The 16,495-nt window shown below is 34.1% G+C and overlaps 1 protein-coding gene across 1 annotated transcript in view; it reads left to right on the top strand.

The window, feature by feature from the left end:
* MALRD1 (MAM and LDL receptor class A domain containing 1) overlaps positions 1-16,495 on the top strand; it is a 201,983-nt gene that overhangs the window by 165,063 nt on the left and 20,425 nt on the right. The window lies entirely within an intron of this gene.

Here is a 16,495-nt window from a genome sequence, read left to right on the forward strand (position 1 = left end):
TAAGAATCTTTAGAAAGTGTCTCAAGATATCTGACAGTTTTCATTTTCACAGGAAAACACTCTGTTCCCCACTGGGAAATTACAGGGTACTTTTAAAGTGCAAAGTAAACAATGTTCTTTATCACAGTTTTGTCCTTCATGTACTTCAGTGAATCTTGCCAAAGAATTTGCCAAATTACTAAAGAAGTGACTGTATCTAAGCGAGGGTATCTATCTTAGTCAGAACATGACAAGTTTGTCTCTTAGTCTCTAGGTAACTCATTAATAAGCAAAATTTCACTCTTTCAAGAGATATATATCCATTATTGGATGAAGAAATGTTATAAATAACAGCTGCAGCAAATACAGACACTTTCATACACAATTCAGGCAGAGACATTCATATATGGGTACTTTCCACTTAGCTCTCAGAAAATGTTGTTGCATGCAGATTTCCCAAAGAATCTCTGACAGTATTGAATAGAGAATGACCTCTGCCTTAAGCTTGGAGTTTCATCAAGGTGGCTCTTTCAAAATTTCCTGGGAAATAGAAAGAGAGAATGGGGGATAAAAACATGACGGAGATTGCACATAAAATGCGAAGGATAGGCAGCAAAAAATAAAGAGATTGAGAACAGCTATAGAGTTAAAAAGATTAAATTATTGATCAATAAGAAAATTGCTTTTAGGGACAAGGCACTAGGGGAGTACTCAAGATTTTGGGGATAGAAGAGAATTATAAAAATTGAATTTATGTTAAGTCTTGCAAATGAAAAGAAACCAAATTAACAGATGGTTCTTTGTCCAGAGAAATAAAAAAAATAGTTGAAATAGTAGATAGTAAATAGGGAACACAATATTAAACCCTGATCCAATATATGGGTAATTGGACTGAAGGCACAGAAATGGCAATGATTTAAGTGATGAGCGCATGTAGTGCCAAGAGCTGTACGTGCTTGTGTTGAAGGAATAGATAATCTTTATTCAAGAATGCTTGAAAAATACTGCATATTGCAATGGTGGAAAGTTTTCTGAAAACTCTGCTTTTGGGGTACGTGATTGGAGAACAGAATAAAGATGTTTCTTACCTGACTGCATAATTTTAACTCTTATACCATCTGAACAAAATTAATGAGTTGTATTCATGTATAAAATATACTAGAACTGACATACAGTAAACTCATTATATTGCTTGCCATTCGTTTCTTTTTATAGAAACACTTTCTGTGTAATACGCCAAATTTAGAGTAGTTACACTAATACAAAAGTGAAATAATAGTTTTGTTAATGCCTGAATTGTAAGAAGGCTTTAATCTTTACGCAGAAAATGTAATTGCATTCCTTGCCCTGTAATTAGACAATCTAGGTATAACTTAAAAATACATCTTTATTAACAGTTTTTAAATTGCATTGAGTATATACCATTTGGCTAACTTAGCTGTGGAAACTAGAATTTCAAGGAGTCATTATACATAGATTTGCAGTTAGCTTTGTAGTTGTATTTATAAATTACCTGAAATACAGAAAATTAATTATTTTTTTGCTTGTGTGATAAAAGTGAAAGTGTTGCCTTTCCCTTTTAAAATTTAGGGGAAAAAATGATTTTACGAGCTTATAATTGAATCAGATATTGCTTAATCTTCTTAGAAAAGCTAGAGGCAATGTTGTCCCCTAGTTTTTATTTCTCATTCTTTAAATGAACCCTTTATAGTAATCACAACTGGTTATTTTTAAAGGGCAAGTAAATTACTTTATTCTCAGTAGCATAATTACAGCATTTTACAACAAATAATTACAATAAAAAGCATAGCTTTTCTGTAGTTGAGACTTTTTTTCAGAATCTGATTTTGTCTTAAATGTGCTAACTTCTGTTATGCAAAATATATTATTAAGAACAAATGCTGCATGGTGTATGCAACTTTAAGTGATGTCACAGTGGACTAATTCAGTGCCTTTTCCAGTCAAATACTATTTGTACCAGAGGATGGAAATTCTCTTTAGGATAGGAAGGATATTCTTTCTTACCTTTCACACTCAGTCCTACTAAATTTAAATACAGAATAGGAGACATTATGTGATCTGAAACTCAGTATTCTCATACACTAAGATTACCTATCTAAACTTCATTTCAAGGATCAGCTCACCACCAGGGATCTGTCTATGAGGTACCTTGAGTCTACAGGTTGGGTATACCTGATGCAATGCACAAGGTTTCATTAAAGTTGTACGTGATGTAGGGACTTCTGGAAAATGTTGACAAGAGTTTTGAACTTTCCCACAGTACTGTGGGAGGTGCTTATAGGTCTGTGCTGAGGATGGCAGGAACGGTGGGGATGGTGAAGAACTGTATTTGATAATCTATTATTCCATAAATTGGGTAGGAAAAGCAGATACCATCTATTCTGTGCCAGCTGCATCCTGGTATGCATCTTACCCAATCTAACACGCAAAACTCCCTGATCTTACAATGCCCTCAAGCTATCTTTCAGGTTTGCAATTTTCCTTCTTATTCAAACAGGGTGAATTTAAGTCTCCAAGAATTACACTCTTTGTGCTGTTGCTAGGTGGCTAAGAGATTGCCTAAAAGCAGCAAATTCTACTAAATTAAGAACTTTTGAACTTCTCTTGCCAGCTTTTGCAGTGTTGACTGATCTGGAAAGCTCCATGCATTTTAATTTTAAGTACATACCAACATAGAGGATTTTTCTCATTGCTTGGAAGGATCTTTTCATGTTCGCTGCTGCCCTAATCAGCTACTAGGCTGCATCTCTAAGAGGGAATGAGTAACTATGTGCTATTCCCACACAGACATTTATATCCTGCAGGGAAGGAGTATGTATTTATCAAAGCCAAAATAATTTTACTTACTTCTAGTCCACAAGTCTTGTTTTCGATGTACAGAAATATTCTTCTTTCAAACATATGGTTTGATTTGTAAGATGCAGGTGAATTTTGAAATATTTTTTCAAGAGTGTAATGTTAATATGGTTAATGGGATAACTGTAGTATTGATCTCAGCAGAGAATAAATGGGAAAAAAATTCCAGAAATAAACTTCAGTCATCCAGATAGGCTTTAGTATTCACTACATTGTGGCAGGTTGACTTTTTGATTGTTTTTAAATGGTGGATGTGATTTGGATTTAAATATATTATCTCTTTGTGGACGGAAAGTGAATTGTCCAGAACACATACTCTTTTATTGTTGGAATATGTGTGATTTGCATCTACTGATTAAATAACAGATAACACAAATCATATGCCAAATGTGTGGAAAGTCGTGGAATATCTACCAAGCCACTCTCAAGCAAGCTATGCCTTAACTGTCTTCTGTGCAGGCACATGGAAGTCAGACAGGTTGTCCCTGAAATAGCCCAAATTGGTTTCTCCATTTTTCTGTGACGGAGTAGCTTGGAAACTGTAAAAATTCCTTGGGTGGATTTCAGGTATCAACTGTGTATCAACCCATACATTGCACATAAACTAATCCTTGTGAAGTGTCTGTTGGAAAACACTGGAGCCAACCATAGGTAATGATGGCTTCTTTAGTTTAATTGCTAGATAAGATTAAAAATTGCCTAAATTCTAACATGAAATAAATTTAAACTCTGGGTCATTAACTTAATATGTTAAAAAGTATTTTTGCTTTTATGTGAGTTATTTTATTTTCATTTAGAACATTTCCATTTTGTATTTTAATCCTTTCATCAGTCTTCCTTCTTAACTATTTTATTTTCTGCTACTCCATTGAGCTTGTTGAGGAAAGCTGTGCAATGTTTTTTAATTGCTGTTCAAATAGTTTTAAAAATTGACTCGTGTTTTAAAATGAAGCTAACAAAAAGATGACTGCTAACATCTAAATGGAGCATGTAGCGTGCAGGTTTGGCATGTCTGAGTTACACTGATGCAACTTCTCATGAGTAGTAGATGAATGAAATGTTGTTTAAGCATTGCTACCTAGAGTTGAATATGCTACTGTTTGTTTTGTACAGAGCAAATTCTAATTTTTAAATGATTATTTCTACTCTGGTGGTTGCATTTTCAAATTTATGATACTCATATTACCAGCTCAATTGAAGTGGCTGTTTCTATTTTTATTGTAGTCTATAAGAAAAATAAAGTGCCAGTGGAAGTTTTTTAAGCATCCATTCTTAAAAAGTTTTACGAAGGTGGAAAAAAAGTTTCTATTTAGTTTTTTTCTTTTTTTTTTTTTAATCCATTTTGTAAATTAATACCTTATTAATATGGTATTAGGAATATGGAATAAGAATCCTATCTCCTAAAACTTGTTTAATATTTTAGTATATGAAAAATGTTGTGTTGACATAGTCATAGAAATGCACTGAAATTGTTTTCCCATCACCTTTTTTCCAGAGTTGGAAGTAAGGTTGTTTGGCATAATATATTTTGAGGCGGCACATTGACTATTATATTTGTATTATATAAAAAAATAAAGATTATGAAGATCTGAGTCACCTTTTTATACACAGTCTATACACAGTACCAGATCAATGTTACTAAGGTTGTAGTCTTGAAAAAGTCCTCAAGAAAACCTCTTTAATTTAACCAAGCAAGCTACTTTACAGTCTCTGAACTGCAGGCAAGTTGTGTCTGTACCTCACAGATTCCTTGACAATTTATCATTTTAGAATGTGTTCTTACAAATATGCCATACTTAACAAACATTCTTGCACAAGCTGTCTTTATCACATGCCTCAGCAGTGTCCCTCCTTGCCTGGATGTTGCAGAGTTGTCAAGCTGATGTTCCTCAAAGCAGCTGCAAGCAGGATTTTTCTGACTGTTGCTCTGATCATTTCTTTCCTTTTGCAACTCATTGCTCCCCCTTTTGCATCAAATGTAAATTACTATCCTGTTTTCAAAGCCTTCATATTTTTTCCAACTCCATCTATTGTTTCTCATTTAACAAATATGATTTAAACATACTTTAAACACTAGATGCTAATCAAGTAATATGGACAGCAGAGCCTGTTCTGAGCACAAAAATAGCAAATTTTCTACATGTTAAAGGATCTCTGCACTGTAGTAAATGTTTAGATCACAACTTGGCATAATCTTTTACACTTACAGAAAGGAGATATGTCTTTCAAAATAGCTTCATTACAAATCTACATGATAGAAGGACTAGCACAGGAAGGAATTAGATAGATGATTTACCTATAAACCCAGAGAATCAAAGCTTGGTATGACAATCTTGCCTCCCACATATGAGCTTCTTTTACAACTTTTTCATCTTCAATCTCTTGCCTTTTATTTTTTAATAATCTATTCTGTTCCGGTAACATAAAGTCTTCATAGCTAGTATTGGCACGCAAAAGCTAGAGCAAATAATATGGTAAATTTTCTAGATCATCTTTATTTGAATATTTTGTCTTCTAACTGTGAAGAATGTACAACAAATAATTAAAAATAAAAATTGCAGCAGAGAATCATAAAATCCTTTGTAAAGGCAGGCCAGTCTGCAACATGCAAAGCTCAGCTGATGACTTTTAAGATAGTAATCAGAAGGAAAGCTCTGCTTCCTTATGTTGGCTCAAGAAAGTAATTTATAGTTCATCGGGCCTCTAGAAAAAGAAGTCTTTGATAATGTCATGCACTAAATACTCTTGTTTGCAACTCTACTTTCAAATTGGAGTTGGGAAAAAAAAAATTTGCATTCACTGTGTAGGATATTAGCAATGTAATAATGTTACTTAGGTAGGCAGATATAACCCTTATTCTGTAAATTATAATTTGCATTATAATTTGCATTTATAATTTTTTGAGTTTTGGAGTTTTGGGATTCTTGTTTGTTTTAATTTTAAGGAAATTCCACTCAGATTTCCCTGACCTCAGGACATGTTTGGATTATCACTCTGCAAACACACCAGAAATATATTTATATTACACAATGAAGGGAATACGTTCACATGAGAGTTATAATTTTCTGAACATTCAAGAATTAATTTTTCATCATGTAAATAAGCTGTGCCTTTATTTAAAAGTATTTCCACCCAGTGTACCAAAACTGCCTCCCTTCTAATGTTACCAGAATACAGCAGTTGCCAGAAAATTCTTTCATCTGTGGCTTACATTCTGGTGACACACAGAGAAATTGTAAAAGGCATTTTTTTAGTGGTTACAAATATTATTGGAGCTAAGTATTCAGACTTGTGCCAGTATATGCATTCCTTACGACTACTTTGACTCTTCTGCAACAAGGAACCCACATGGAAACGTTTTTTTTTTTCTCTATTGTTATTTTTAGGGCAGTTGAAGAACAGTTTTGGGCACAGATTCATGAAGTCTGGAATGAAGGGTGTCTGGACCTTTTTAAAAAAATGTACGCAAAAAATCTAAGGCCACAGACAAAAGTGCTTGAGCACATCCTTTCACTATGAAATTACAGAAACTAGTCTTGAGATTAAAGTACAGGTCTGGAAATGAGGAATTCGAAGTCCGGAGTGTGCAGCACTCCTACTATGAGCTCCTCCAAAGCACACAATTTTAAAGTCCTTATCTTACTTGCTTCAGAGGCTTTTGACACAAAACTATTTACGCGCTATTGTAATTCATTCATTTTCTCTCTTCGACTTCCTTTTTCATCAATAGTGTTAATAATTAATAATAAGTGTTCTTTCAGCTTTTTTTGTCCTGTTTGTTTCAAGCTCTTCAAGAAAGAGACTCTCTGGAGTTTTGTTTGCCTTGATGAAAAAGGGGCCAGATACAGTAACAAACATAGAACCTACAATAGTATTTTTTAAATGCAGAAACAAGCATTAAGGTCCCACAGGCTGTTTGATACTTCAGAATATCCTGAGATAATCACTTTCATGGAAAAAAAAAAAAAAAGGTTTTAAAATATAGGACTGTGATACAAGTTCTTGCAGAGCATTTATATTTTCTTTTATTACTATATTAAGAGTTGAAAATGGAATGAATAAATTGCACATTTTTGCTATTTATGTTTTAATATTACTGAAGCTTCTGGAAGACTAGTGTTGGAAAGAGGCCATGTCAGATACACAGCATATGAATAAACTCTGCTAGATCTAAGCAATGAAGTACTGGAGTTGAGTTAAGAATATTCAGTAAAGGTTATTTTCGTGCTTATAGCATCACAGAACATATACACGATTAAATTAGATATCTTTAGGCTAGATAGCAACCAGCATCTCTGCATCTTTAATTGCTTCTCACTTGCTGTATGTAAATGTTGGTTAATGTGCCCATTTCTGCTTTTTTAAGACTGACTGTGACTTAAATTCCTTGTAGAGAAATATCACTGATATTAATAGAAGTTCCACAACTGGATCTAGGATAGCACATGGACCTTACATACTTGCTAGCAGTGTATCAACATTCCATTGTATTTTCTCAAGAAATCCATGGCTAAGACAGAAACTGATACAGATATGTTAGCTCTCTAAACAATTCTGATATTTCCAGACAATTATCCTGAGCTTTCATCAAGTTCAGGCAAACCACAATTATATGCAGATGACATAGGATGGAGGAATTATTGGCCTTTCCATCCACGTTCATTTTGAAACCCTGTGTTTATGAAGAGTCATGAGAAAAATGCTGCATTCGCTTAACTTCCTTTTGATTAACTAAGCTGGGGTTTAGGGGCCGGAGAAAAGCTTTCTTCCACTGAATGGTTACCACAAAATAAGCACATCTGTTGTAACTTTAATAGTGTGGATCCAGTAATGCTTTCCTAATCACCACAGATATGACACACAGGATATTTCTCCAGCTCTTAGCTCTCAGTTACCAATGAAGTCACCACCCACAAAGTATTGTCTGTGCAAGTCAAAATTCTGGCAGCAGGCTCAAGGGCAAAAGCTCAAACCCAAACCATAAGAGAAATGTCAGCAAACAGTTTAACTTCCTTTTTGCTGGGTGGGTGACCAGAGCAACAGGAAGGCTGTTTTTATTGAATTCTCATGGAAAGTAAGATCTCAAGGTTTATTTCTCGAGAAAGGAAAAAAAAATAATAAATGTGTTGGAACAGTAGTACAAAAGAAGAGTAAGCTCTCAGGAAAAACAAATAATTGACCTCAAAGATTAATAAAGTCATTTAAAGGTTTATACATACAAACACTTTTTATATGAACTCTGTTGATCTCATGTTAACCTCTTGATAAAAGTCTGAATAATCCGAGATAATGGCAACATTTCAACGGTGAAGTCAAAACCAAATAGAACACAGCCTTAGTTTACTAAATTAAGTAGATCCTTCAGGTATCACTCTGTGAATTATACAATTTTTATATATCTATGACAAATTTTGTTTCTACACTTGTTAGGACATAGATTGCAGAGGCTTTATATGTCTAGCTTCATTCTGGAACCTAAAAGAGGATTATAGTTACAGGAAACTCCACAGTAATAATTGGATACATTCTTCAGCTGATGTAAAATATTCTTGTTCCCATCTTGAAGTGGAGAGTAAGACAAAACAAAAAAACAAACAAACAAATAAAAAAGCCAAACTTGTACCAAAATTCTGTAAGTTAGGAAGGATTTTGTACTTGTCTTACCAAAAGGTCTTTCAAACCTGTTTATAAATCATTTAAGAATACTTGTAGATATTGCTTTAAAGAAATTCTGGGCATCATTTTTTCTTTAATGTTGAATTTATTGCTAAACAGTTCTTATTTAAGATTCAGATTTAAACTTTTAGGTGCTGGTGTTCTGAACAGCAAAACTATTGCATCACAGTATTGAACTGTTCAAGCTACTTAAAGATAATATTTGACTACGGATTTGTGGGTTTTTCTTCTTGATTTGAAGTCTATGACAAAGCCCACTCCTTTATTTTCGCTTTATGTGTTTAATTAACATTTGTCATTTTAGAATATTCAATGAATAATTTTTATAATCCTTCTGAAAGTGTCTCCCAGTTTTAAAAATTAATGTTCTTCAAGACTCTAAACAAAGCTGACTTGGTTTTATTCTTTATTGCTGTCTTTATATATTGATATTGAGGTTTCCTCAGGTCCACTTTTTTTTTCTCAAGTAATATGTCAAGTATCTCTTCTGTGAAACTGGTGACGCAAGCATTACTTTTCATTTGTATTTAGAACAGCTTGACAATTTGGATTTTTTTTTGTTTGTTTGTTTGTAACTTTGCTTTGCATTCTCACTTGGTAAAATGCCTTGTAGAACTATTGTGCAAACTAGTTTTGTGATATTTACTGCCTGTCCAAAATAATGGGAAAGATGTTTTTTCATTGAAATTTCAAACCAAATCAAGTAGAGAAGCTTAGGAAATACTACAATACAAACCTGTAGTTTGTTATGAGTTGATAGCACTGTAACTCTTCCAACTTCAGAAATCCTATCTGCTCCACTGTTTGTGATTATATCCCCATCTAACTGCTGACCTTTAAAGTCTTTGAACATAAAAGTGGATTATCAGCATTCCTTTCTCTCCTGGATATTTGTGCAAAAGATCCTAAATTTAATTCCTTGTAATGGAAGTCTGCCAGAGCTTTAGCAGTTTAAAGGAGAAAACTTGTATGTCCATAAAGTATTGCAAATATATTTATGAATCAAACATTGAAAATTGCTGCATAGAATTCCAAAATAATATTCTTCCCTTAAAATTCTTATTTATTATAAAAAATCAAGAAACAAATAGCTAATCTGTTTTTATTTTAATCAAAGTTAGAGTTCAATTTTTAGCTTTCTATCCAGTCAAGATATTTTAGAGTTAAATAATAGGTGTAGAGAGACTAATCACATGTAAGTCTGAGTCAAAATCTGCTCTGACCTATTCCAAATAACTTTTGAATTCAAATGGAAATAATTAACTGTCCTACAAGTCAGTTAACTTAACCTTTCATCAGATCGGCCTGAGTTGAGAGCTTAGTCCTCCATACCCATCTTTCTCACTTAAGCTAAGGTAGGATGAGGAATTTGGAAGAAGATTCAGGGTCAGGAAGTGTAGGAGTGAAATCTGTCTTGTGGGGATATGTAGGAGTGTTTCTAAACTGGCAGAACTCCTAGTGATCTAAAAACATTTGTAAGACCTTTAAGTAAAAGAGGAATATGTTTTGTTAATAACTGAAATAAAGCATAGATGATAAAGGTGGAGGTACAGTCTGATGAACTGAAAATTAAATTGAAAGTAGTGCATTATTGACAATGAGCAGAGAGGTGTAAATACTGATGATACTTTGCTTTCTTACCATTAAGAGATAAGTTTAAAAGAACTAAAAAAGAAAAAACAACAAAGGCATTGTTTTTCCTATCCACTTCTGGGATGAGTCTGACTACAAGATTTTTAACATTACTAATTCACAATAAGAGTGAGATGATGGGAGGGAAGGAAGGAAAGGAAAAGGGAGGAAGAAGGGTAATCACCAAAGCCCTGGGAACTGGCTCACCGTGCCACCATGTACACTGATAGCTTCCTGAGTTAAAATTGTGTTTGCACATAGCAGAAAATTCTGCCTGTGAGAAGATTCAGCTATAGCACAAGGCTGCTGTCTGTGGCTTATAATACATAACCTGTGAACCATCCTTTATTCTTGTCGGACACAATGACTTATGTAAAAAATAATGTCTATTTAATGTCTATTAAGACTGTTACTGGGACATGCAAGTCTTAAGGGACATTGGACACTATAGACAGAATAGAGAAATCCTTTCTTTAAAAATTTTTCATCCTGATACCCTAAGAAAACAAGGTTAATATGACCACCCTGCTATTCTCTTCGTGCACAATTATTTGCACCCAAATGAATATTTAGTCTGTAAGCCAGTTTTGACCAATCTTGACGGAGAAAGCAGAGATGTCAAAAATGTAATATCCCCACAGTTTTTGCAAAAATAACACTCATTTACTTTGGGGCACCACACTAACTTGTCCAGCGCTACAAGCTTTTATAAGGGAGCTGTAGAGAAGAAATAGGGTGAAGATGAAGGAAAGCATGAAGATGTGGTGAGGAAAGTGATATTATTGTCAGAATTGATATAAACTCATAGGAAATCAGGTGTTATTAGATCTGTCTCTTTATCAAATGTTCTCATAATCAGCGCTATATACAATGTAATGGATTTCCATGTCAGATGCCATTCTGTCAGACTGCTGCCACCTGTCACACGGCAACAATATGTAACAGAATATTGATGGGTTCCATCTCTACTGCCATACCAGGAATATCCGCCTCTGATGTCAGGGGATAACACAATGAATTAGGAGGCACTACTTGTAAAGCAGCCCTCATATTTAAATAGGGAGAATGCAGTGTAGCTAGTGGTTACAGGGTAGAGATAAAAAGGTTTTAATCACTTCTGTCCCCTTACCAATTTGTCCTCACATATGTGGCCTTTTATCTCTGTTGCAGTTAACCTTGACTCTTTATGTATGATCAGAAGCTCTATTTCTTCTCCTCTGGTCCCGGAGAAGTAATTTGTCAGCTCTGAGGCCTCATCTCTCTATTTCAGAAGTTTCTATTCTACTGGTGTAGTAGTTTCTGCACGAACTGCAGGATGGCAGCTTTGTGCAGTTATTCCCTATCCAGCCAAGCCCCCCTCAGTCTTTCCCAGGAAAAGAACAACTTATTGACTCCTTCAGATGTCTCAACTAAACTTAATCAGGCTGATTTAAGGAATTTAAGATAAAAATAAAAAGAATCTATCTGCATATTTACATTTGGAAAGAAACAGGCTAAGATTCTCAAGTACTCAGTATGAAGGTCCAGTATCCCAGACCCTGTGATAAAATCAAACGAATTGTCAACATGCCAACCTTGTGTTAGCCTATCTCTATATTCACCGTTTTGTAGATATACTTGGTTAGTGTTCACACCACATCTTCTGGGATTTAGTAGTCTAGATCTTTCTTGATGTAACTTCATCACCATTAGTTCTGAAGTTTTTCTTGAGACCTCAATATGGCTAAGAAACCTGGAGGGTGAAAAGAGATACCATAGACTTCTGATCTCTAAAGTCAGGAGTATGAAGAGAAAGGATGTAAAAAGTGGTCAGGTCTGCTGTGTAAAACGGATCATCAAGTAGATAATGAAAAAGAAGAATGACATAACATTCAGAAAAACTGCTATCAGAAAATCTTTCTAGTAAGAAAATCTACAAAAAAAAAAAAAAATCTAAAGTTTAATCTCTTTTAAAGGATGGAGAACTGTCATGTTCAAATAAATCCAGTCTCCTTTTACACACAATATCTAAGGTGACTTACTCAGGTCATATTTAAGGATACATTTTCAAACATATAATCTTTGGATATAATATAATATGAATTAATTTACAATAAATGTTAAAAAAAGTAATTGTGCATTAATGAGACACTTTCTAACTGATATTTTTGTGAAATTAAGATATCTTTTTTTATTTTCAGTTATTGATATTAAGATCATGTTTGATACAGAGTAGGAAAAAAAAAGTAATCTGCTAGAACTATAGAGAATAATTTGCACTTTTTATTTCAAATAGATTTTAAAAATTGCAATATCCTTGCAGTCAGAGAAAAAAAAAATTGGATTAATGAACTCAGTTGTTGAGCTTATTTAAAAGATTTCATCCTGAGCCTTACTGCACTGACACCATGCCTTCACAGAATGTAAATCCCTTATTAATATGGAATGTTTGTCATGGCTCACTTCCACATTTTCTCAACATCTGACGTAAGACAATCTGTAGAAAAACAGAACACAGTAAGAATTTGTTGACTTCTCAAATTTTTGGATTCTACCTCCATCTGTTCAGGCTGTTTACCAGCAGTGCAGGTTAACTAGGTTTTCATTCTGCCTAGTGATACATGTTAAAGGAGTATAAAGGGTGCTCTCCGTTGTATAAGCACAATGATTCATTGCACAGCAGCACTAACTCCATTCTTCATCTCTATAGCGTATTTCTTAGCTGCAAACAAGAGTTTATGGAATGAATAAGCAGAATGTTGTTAGAAGTTCTATGATTAGCTGCTGCTCAACATATACTATTAAAAATAATATCTACTAAAGACCACTGGAAGACTTTTGTTTTATCAGAGTGCCAAATACATGAGTTGAAATAACCCATTCAGTCTTTTATTGAATTCAAGTAAATGAGTCAGATTTTGAACTATCTATTTTCCTCAGTGAAAGTTTCAAGAATGTGCCAGGAGTTCAAATTTCTCTTAATGTCAACAGACAGACTAGTATTCAGTTCAGTTTGAAGATTTGAGCACTGATAACAATAGAGAAGATTCAGCTACTCGTAACATCAATATTTTTTCCTTCTGTTAGGCATGGTAAATTGCCTCTGCTATATGCCATGATGATAATCTCATTGCAAGCACTGAATACCAGACTTAAAGTTTTTTATTTGGAAGGAAGATCTGGAGGAGTCTGTGATCTTCCAATTAGATACTGTATCTGAACGTGTATGCATGAGGGTTTGAATTGAAAAAGCACGGGAATCCTTAATTCTAGCCTCTGCTAAATTCTGAAGTCTGGACTCCGTAACCATAACAACACAAAGGGAATGTGGTGCTGGGAGAAAGGTTATGAGGAAATTATTTTTATTGCATCTAAAGTGTCTTAGGTTCTCATAAATTGTTTAAAGGTCATTTCTCTGAAGATTTCATAATTTTAACTTAGAATGAAGCTAGAGAGTGAATTCTGCATGCTTCTGGGGAATTCATTTGTATTATGAGTCCCACCATTGTTTTTTTTGCTTGGATCACATTTGCACATTGAACTTATTACTGAATTCAAGCCTTTTTTGAGAAATTATTCAAATCAGAGTGTAAACCACTATCTATATTAGGCAGAGGGTAAGCAAAACAGAACTTCTGTGGCTTTTTGAATTAGGTCTCTTATCACTATGCATTTAAAATTCAAAATAAATTTTTTAAAGAATGTAGCTGTAGGTATTGACACAATCTTTGTCTGTACTTGTGCACTATAGTTACACAACGATGAGAAGCAGCGTTAGATGTTACTGTGTACTGATGTCTCCTATGTAAGCAGTTAAATTTATGACTGTCTGAGAATGACAAAATGATTTATAAGCTCTAATATACTACAATCCACCTGCTAGGAGCAATAGCCTGAGTTGGCAGAGTGGTTAAAACAGACCATTTCAGCTGATAAAAAGAACACACCAGTACAGGAAAGATGATAATGGGGGGAGATCGGAAGGATCCAAAATTATCTTCTTCTTATTGTTAACTGCTCTATGTGGCTTAATAATGACAAAAAAAAAAAATTCATTGCTTGCCCTTTTTATTTAAATAATGATTTAACAAAGAAATTGGAAATTCATGTATATGAAATCTGTGTAAAAAGTAAACATCAGTAAAAAAGATATGTGAATTGACTTTGTAATAAATACCTAGTATTTCTTCCATAACTACTTGGGCCTCTCCAAAATCAATGTTTCCTATTTTATTACTTTGGCCAACAAAATGAGAAGTGTGTTTTGGTGGTATAGCAGTCAGTAGAGTTGGAACCCTCCCACAAAAACCCAATTACCTGTTGTTGCCATGTGACAGATGGCAGCAGAGGGGCAGCATGACAGAATGGAGTCAGACATGGGAAAGCGGATGGAGCAAAGGTGTGGAATTGAATTCCTCCATTCAGAAAATAATTTCATACGTTGACATTAATCGAGGCTTGCAGAACATTTATGGAGGCCGAACAGTGGATGTGAGCACAGTGGATGGTGCATTTCAGCAGTGGCAACAGTGGATCACTTCTGTTGGTGCAGATTTTTACAAGTATTGCATACAGATTCTTGTTCATAGCTGGTAAAAATGCACACCTAATGGTGGTGACTTTGTTGAAAAATAGTGTTTTGTAGATGACAATTTTCTATATCCAGTAGTGTTATTGTACTCTTTGTATTGGCTGTCATTTCCATGGAAGTAAATGGGATGTATTACTTTCAGAAAGACCTCTGTAGATATAGTGTTGGTAAAAAAGTAGTCTCTACTTATTGTTGTCAGAGTTCAATAGAAGAGAATAAGAAGTTACAAAAAAAAAAAAAAAAAAGAAGTAGTGAAAACAAAGCAGGAAAACAAAGGTATTTGAAGAAAAAAGCTACCTAAATATATTCAGATTTTTATTATGTTTTCTTGTGATATCCATCAATGGAGCATTTAAGCAAAAAGTTTTTCACTGTGATACTAACAGGTCTATTTTAAAATTCGTTATATTTGTCATATTTTATTGCATTATTTCTTTTACAGTTTTTCTGCTTTTACCTAAATATGAAATCAGTGCTATTTCTGAAAGCAAACGAACTTTGCAACCTGCTGCAAATAGAGATAGATCGAGCTTCCTGTTAAGTCATTCCTTAGTATTTATTTAATCCTCTAGAAACTGTAGATTATGTTAGATAGAAAAGTATGCAAAGAGTGGTGGGATTCAGTTCTGACATTTCTGTTTCTTCGTCTCTCTGTCCTTTCCCTTTTTCTCTTTCATCCTCTTTCCCTCTTTTGAGAGTACTTCAAGAGGAAATCTAACATCCTAGTGTATGTTTCAGGAGTAGGAAAAGGGATAAAACAAAAGAATAGAAGAGAAACAGAAAAATGCAAGAGGGCCAACAAAGAAAAAGTGAGTAAAATTGGAAACCTCCCCTCCCCCCTTCCCCCCCCCCTCCTTCCCCCCTCCCATCCCCTCCCACCTCTAAATAAAAGAAGGGGAAGGAAAAAGAACTGTGAAGCAAGAGTTGAAGTCAAGGACAGCCTGACTGTATAAAGGACTTCTGTTTTGCTGTAAACTAATTTAAGCTAAGGCTATTCATTGAGCTTTTTTACATTGCTGCAACATTTCAGATACCTCGGTACTGACAAAGACTTCTTGAGTAGATTCATTTCATACTGTAAATGGTAATAAATGCCTTTCTATTGATGAAATGTCTCTGTGTTAGGCATACCATTTGGTGTACCTACACCAAAGTTTCCTTGTTCAGAAGGGTGCTGGCTCTGCATTCTTAGTATCTTATCTTTCAAGTCTAGTTCAGAAAATGACTACGGCATTTTTTTTTTCATCCTTTCTAAAAATGACAAGTTTTTGGGGGGGTTTGGTTTTGTTTTGTTTTTATAAGCAATATTCTGTTAGCCTTTTTTTTTTTTTTTTCAAATGCAGCTGCAGATTTAAATGCAGTGGACTGACACTCATTTAAGACTGTCATTGTTAGAACTCTGATCTCACATGCTCAATGTACCTACAGAATTCGTTCAAGATATTTCTTTCCTGTTATGTCAATATCTCATGTCAGCATCGAAATTCAATAAATTGCTTTCTGATGGTTTGTCCTTAAAGTAGATCTGGCTTGAAATATTGCTCTTGTCCTAGATAAAGTGTAATTGAAAAATCACTTAAAAGCAATCATCTATTTTTTTAAAAAAGTTATTGGTTTGTTTTTTTAGTTTTTCTTGTTTTTTTTTTTGGCGGGGGGGTAGTTGGTGTTAATGAATTTGTTGAAGAAATTTGAAGAATTTTGGTGTGTTTTTTTTTTGTTTTTTTTTTTTTTTTTTAATGTCTAGCTAAGTGGACAATGATT

This window comes from Lagopus leucura, unplaced genomic scaffold, assembly GCF_019238085.1.
Source record: "Lagopus leucura isolate 7727_CA_CO unplaced genomic scaffold, USGS_WTPT01 Super-Scaffold_100157, whole genome shotgun sequence".
Classification (NCBI taxonomy): domain Eukaryota; kingdom Metazoa; phylum Chordata; class Aves; order Galliformes; family Phasianidae; genus Lagopus; species Lagopus leucura.